Raw genomic sequence first — 6,244 nt, forward strand, 5'->3', positions numbered from 1 at the left:
GAACCTAAGTAGACACACATAGCTAGCCAAGCTACCTTAATAAGGGAGTCAGTTTCCTATTGCCTATTAAGGATAACTTAGAATAAAATTCCCTTTGGCTCAAGAACACCCATAGGAGAGGAAAAGCAAGGCATTTATCTCCTCAATTTTTACACTAGACTTACAAGGAATAATGTTGCCTTGCACTTTTCCCTTGCCTTTCTCCTTGCGCTTATCATTGCACATATTATGGTATTTTGGCCTAATATGTCCCTACTTCCCACAATAATGACAAATAAGAGAGGCCTTACGACCACATGGAGCCCCGAGAGGAACACCAAGGAAAAGGGAATTCTCTTGCAAGAAAATCTATCTTGTAACCTCAACAAGCTTGTTTTTCATATTTCATATGATCACAATGAAGAAAAGAACACCAGGCACAACAAATCTTCATGCAGCATCATGTAGATCTCCCACGGTTTTTAATAGAATCAACCATATTCTTCAATATCTTCATAAAATCCATCAATAGAACAAAGAAAGCAAAGGAGTACACCATCTTTGAATGGAAATACATCACATAGTATTCATCTTCAATATCTTCATAGTCTTCTCTCTCAATCTCTCATATACAATCACTTTGTTTGAGTAGAATTGGTTATCTCTGACTCTCTCTCTCTCACTCTATCAATAATACATCATATCCTCACTACAATCTCTCAAAAATCACCCTCAATAATCACTCTTAGGTCGTGGATACCCCTCCCAAGAGGTATGTCTGATATGAAGGGTCACCAGAGCCACTACAGTGTCTCTTCATAGCTCACTACTATCACTTCACTCTAGTCTTCTCTTGAGTCTTCAACAGCTACTTCTTCCACTTCTTTCAGCTCTTTTGCACTTGTATTCACCTCTTTCCAAGGCTATAAAACTTTCCCAAAGTCACACATACATTCCACAGAACACTTACAGAAGCATACAGAACAGTCTATAGAACAGTACCAGAACAGCTACAGTACAGAACAGAAATAGAACAGAACAGAAGCAGAAGCTCTACAGAAGACCTACAGAAGGTTACAGAAGGTCATCAAAACCACATAACTCATTCTCAAATCATTCCAAACTCTCACAAACCATTCAATAAGCTTTCACAAGATCTCATTCTTCATCAATCAATACTCCTTCCCTCCTTACAGAAGACAATCAGAACAAAACAGACCAAAATAGAGCAAAACAGAACAAAACAGAAGGTATACATAACCAATGAGAACCTATCAGAACATCACAGAATCATCAACAAACATCATGAACTTCCAAAACACAATCATTATCATCTAAAACACTCTCAAACCACTTCCAAATCAATCAATCATCCCATAAAATCAACCATTCAGCTCTCAAAAACAACAAAAATCATCCAAAAAACAAGTCATTTCAACACTCAACACCACATGACTTATTGCAAGACTACTCGTGAGATTGAGATCTCTACGAGTCTCTACCACGATGGTTAACCATCAATGCATGAGAGGTATGGGCTACATCCACCTTCTTTCAGTTTATGTCCTCTGTAAGTAAGGCACTCTCAACATCTTAGAGTTTTAAACCATCCTTAGGCATATTAACACACATGGCAAGAATCTAATACCGTATGCAAAAGTTATGACCAAAATACAATAGTGCTATCAAGCTATCATGTCTGTCCACAACTTCTACAATATGCTCTATATCCACTCAAAATGGATAGAATGGTTGCTTCTTAGCTCAATAAGCACTCAACAAGGCTCCACGAAGCCCTAGGAAGCTCCTTGATAAGCCAAAACAAGTAGACAGAAGGGAAGACTCAAGGCATACCTCATGAGGAAGAAACGGTGGCTACCATGAAACCTTGAGCTAAAGCTTTAAATCTAGGTTGAAGCAAAGGATGAAGAAGCTCTTCAAATGGTTGGCTCTGATACTAGTTGAAAAAGGTAGAGCCTGAGTGGTAGCACACAAGAAAAAGCAAGAGCTATGGTGGATGGAGCAAGTGAGAAAGAGAGAGAGACATTGTACATGTGAACTCCAACAATTACAATGTGTATGACCTACCTTTCCTTATTCAATAGTCACTCAAAGAATAAAGAATAAAAGTGACAGTGATGGGCACCCACCACTTGCAGTATACAAGTGTGCAGTCATGGTGTGTGAAGTAAATGCAGGGCAGCGTAGGGATATGTGTCTTCACCCCCAACAATATATTCCAAGCTAAAGTAGAGGCAAAATCTTCTTTTATCAATAGTAAAGTGCCTCCCTTTCCTTTCTACATGTTGTAAAGAAGAGGTCATACCCATTAAAGGAGAACTCTCTTGCTGAAGCTTCCATGGTATTGGAAGCATAATTGAGGAAAAAATAAAGGCTTTTCTTGAGATGGTGGCAACAGTGGTACTGCCCCTAATCTTCCAAGCTAGAGTGAGGGCATAGTCCTCTTTTAGCAATAGTAAAGAGCCTCCCTTCCCCTCTCTACATGTCTTAGAGAAGAGGGTATACTTGTTAAAGGAGAGCTCTCTTCTTGAATCTTCATCTAGTGTCATTTATTGTAGACCAATGATTTTGGGTTTGTAACATCTTATAATGTTGTAACAAACTTGCTTCCTTGTCTGAATGTGTAGGCTTCAAATGTTCCAAGATAGGATGATGATCCTTGGACTTTCTTTTCTTCTTCTCAATATAGCCCATCTACATTTTCAATCAATTCCTCACCTCCATCAAGAGGAGAAAGGAAATTTCTATCTACCAAAGGAATTTTGGTCTATCTTCTCGAGGGAAATCTTACCTTAGTGTTTCCTTTTTCCTTCTGAGTGTTGCATGTAGGATCAATGTTTTCCTCGCCCTTAATGGTATGCTCTTTGGCATTTTGTTGTGTCTGTTGCTTCGATGCTACCTCTTATATTTCCTCTTTTCTAGCTTTTTGTTGGTGTTATTTCCCATTCTCAAGAACTAGCTAAATGGGGCTCATGTTCCTCTCCTACACCTCCTTCTTCTTAGCCTTTTCAATGTCCTTCTTTTTAGCCTTTGCCATCTTGGGTATCTTCGATTGCGGAGACCTCTTAGGACATAGTCTCCCAAAGTGCACGCTCTCTTTGCAATGGTAGCATGCATCTAGGAAGGGTGAAAAGCATACCTCAAAAGTGAGCTCACACCTATTCAAGTCCTAGATCTCCAGAAAAGTAGTTGGCTCATTGCGCTTATCCCCCCTAGGATATATGCCATGTGCTTTGTTTTGAGCATGCCTAAAGGACTAAAGACAACACACACATACAATACCTTGCCCAAGGTTTTAGCCAACTTAACCACCTTTCATCGAGCCATACATGTAGTTTTGGAAAAGAGGTCCAAAGGGAAAAAGAAAAGCACCAAGCCATAGCATAACTTGGGTTACCGAAACCCAATGGTCAAGGCAAGAATCCAGTCTTGTTTAGCTTTGGAGCCAAGCAACACCATGTAGAAGCCCTTGCCAACAAACTTGAACTATATCAATGAGGCTTTGCTTTAGAACATTACCTTGAATGATTGTACAAACTCTTCTTTAGTGGGCAGGCATCCCATGAAGTATAGATAAAGCTATGTTGGCACAAGACAATATATTACTACTTAATGCATGCCAAGAAGAAGGCCACTGACACTTGCTTGCCTGATTTGACAACTTGAGTCTTTCTAGTGGAATTGTATTAAATGCAAGTCAACTAAGGTGTTTCTCAATCCAAGACAAATTAATGCGAATTGCCTTGGCGCTACCTATAGATAGTCCATGCATTCTTGTTCAGCCCTTTAGGATCTCACTTTGCTTTGCTCTATAGGCCCATTAACTTGTTGATGCTTTCCTTCTTGTAGCATGCAAGCCTACAATGTTGTGTTATTGAATGCCTTACCTACCTATCATAGTCACATCACCCGCATTGTCTAGCTTGCAAGTTACTCTAGCACAATGCCACTTGCCCCCATTGTCATCTATTTTACTTTGTTGTTGATATTGAATCTCAAGTTTTCTTGCAAGAGCTCACATGTTGAAGATTGAGAGATATCACCATGAAAGAAGCCAACGACTTGAACGTTGTGAGTCCTACTAGTTCTTTACTTTTTAGGGGGGGAGACTTACCTCATAGGACTGGACTTGATGATGTAATGTCCCCGCCCTACATTCCCACAGAAACCCCCCCTACAAATTGAAAACAAATGTTAAATGTTAATAAGAATTTATTTATTTTTTGAAAAAAAAATTAACCTCTCCCTCTCCCCGCTGTCGCAAACTAAGAGAGAGAGAGAGAGAGAGAGAGAGAGAGAGGGGCGAGTATTACCATCTTCTAGTGTGTGGGGGGGGAGCCTCGATACCACCACCTCCTCCCCTTCCCAATCGCCCACTCCACCTTCCCTACCAGGTGGACGGCCCATTGGCACCCCGCCGCCATGCTCTCCACAAAGAAAGGGGGGGTAGTCCATACTGTAGCCACAAGGGAGAGGGAGATCACATATCACCTCCCCTCTCCTCCCCCCACTTATAAAAACCCCTCCCCTCTACTCTCATGGTGTTTGCATCGATCTGTGAAGGAGCCATCTCCCCCTTCTTCACACCGCCCAACGTTTCCAAAGGAAGAAGAGGAGGCTCTAGAATCTTCTAGAACAATCTCTTAAGGAGGCTTTCATGCACTATACATCAAAAACTCTTGTGTGCTCTTCTCTCTTCCCCCCCTGTAGTCAATTCAAGTTCATACGAGAACAAAGTACCTTGATCCAACAAGCAAAGAATTTCCTACAAATTTTCAAGCAAGCATCTCTCGAGAAAGAAGACCCGCACTCTAGGATGAATTCTATCTTAAGACCACAACCAAGTTATTCCGCAACCCCGCACGCATCCATGGCCCCCAAGCGAAATATCTCTCCAAATGCTGCAACTCCAACCACAACCAATGGGACTGCAAACCAAGGGACTGCAACTACGGGAAACGCATCTCTTATCAATCAAGTGCACCCCGTTGTATTAGAAAAAGAATTTTGAAGAAAAGAATGTTTACATTAATTATCATAATTTAATTGAGCATGTTTTGATATAGTAAGCATACCGGGAAAATTTTATTCATCATATTCATCTTAAGTGATCTATTAAAATTGCACTTAGAAGCCATTAATTTGCACATAAATTGCATTGAGATTTCATGCTAATATATACTAAAAGTTTCAAGAATACGCATTAAACTGCAATTAAGCCAAATAGATTTTACGCATACGCATCTTGGTTGAAATAATAGGAAATCTCATTACATCTCATAAAATATAGATTGAACTTGTGTACATATGGGGTTAATGCATTTGCATCAAATAAATTCACAAAGTTATGATTTAAGCACTTACATTAGAAAATGGAAAAGAGACTTTTTGCATTGTAAAGTATACAATAGTTTTGAAGGCTTTTTGATAACTCCTTTAAATTTCACTTATATTATGCATTAGATAGAATGCGCTTGTGCAGCTACACCCATGAAAAAGAAAAGAAGATGAATGCATATTCTGCAAGTAGGTGAGATTATCAAAACTTAGAATATTTTAGGCTTAAAATTATGTGTAAACTATGGTGAAATAAACTTACTAGTCAATTGAATAATTGGAATAAGGGTTATGACGTTCAGATTTAAACCTAGATTCCACACCGTACAATAGTAGTTAGCCATTAATCAATGATTAAGAATCATTGGATTCTTTTCCTTGTGAGCAAAACTGCTAGTACCAATTGTGTTAGCCAATATCGCGTGACCCATGTAACTTCTGATAAAGATGCACGGATTGTATTAATTTGTCCTTACTAGGCCTCAAGTTTGCTATGATTTTCTACTATGAAATTAGAAGCGTATTTGGTATGGAAAAACCCTAATTTCAGTCTCCTAGGAAGTTGAGAGGATTACAAACCCTAAAATGTTAGGAGTAAAGGATTTCTTTTCAAGCCCTATCTTTCCTAAAGGTAAAAGGAATTCAAAACCCTTATGTAACTTTATAAGTTACGTGTCAAACCCTAATTCAAGGAATGGGTAGGATTTTGTTGTAGGGAAGCTAATGTCCCAAATTGCAATCATCATTGCAAGGATACTCCTTCATTCAAAATAATGAGGAAATTAAATAAGGCTATCTCTAGAAATATCAAATCATAACAGGAATAAAGCCAAGACTAGATGTTATCGTTTCAAATCGAAATTTTTGTTGGTAGAGAGAATCAAGAATTGTCTAGTACAAATTGTGC

Source organism: Lygodium microphyllum, chromosome 7 (genome assembly GCF_053477565.2).
Source record: "Lygodium microphyllum isolate KBCC chromosome 7, Lygodium_microphyllum_v1.1.10, whole genome shotgun sequence".
In the NCBI taxonomy this organism is placed as follows: Eukaryota; Viridiplantae; Streptophyta; class Polypodiopsida; order Schizaeales; family Lygodiaceae; genus Lygodium; species Lygodium microphyllum.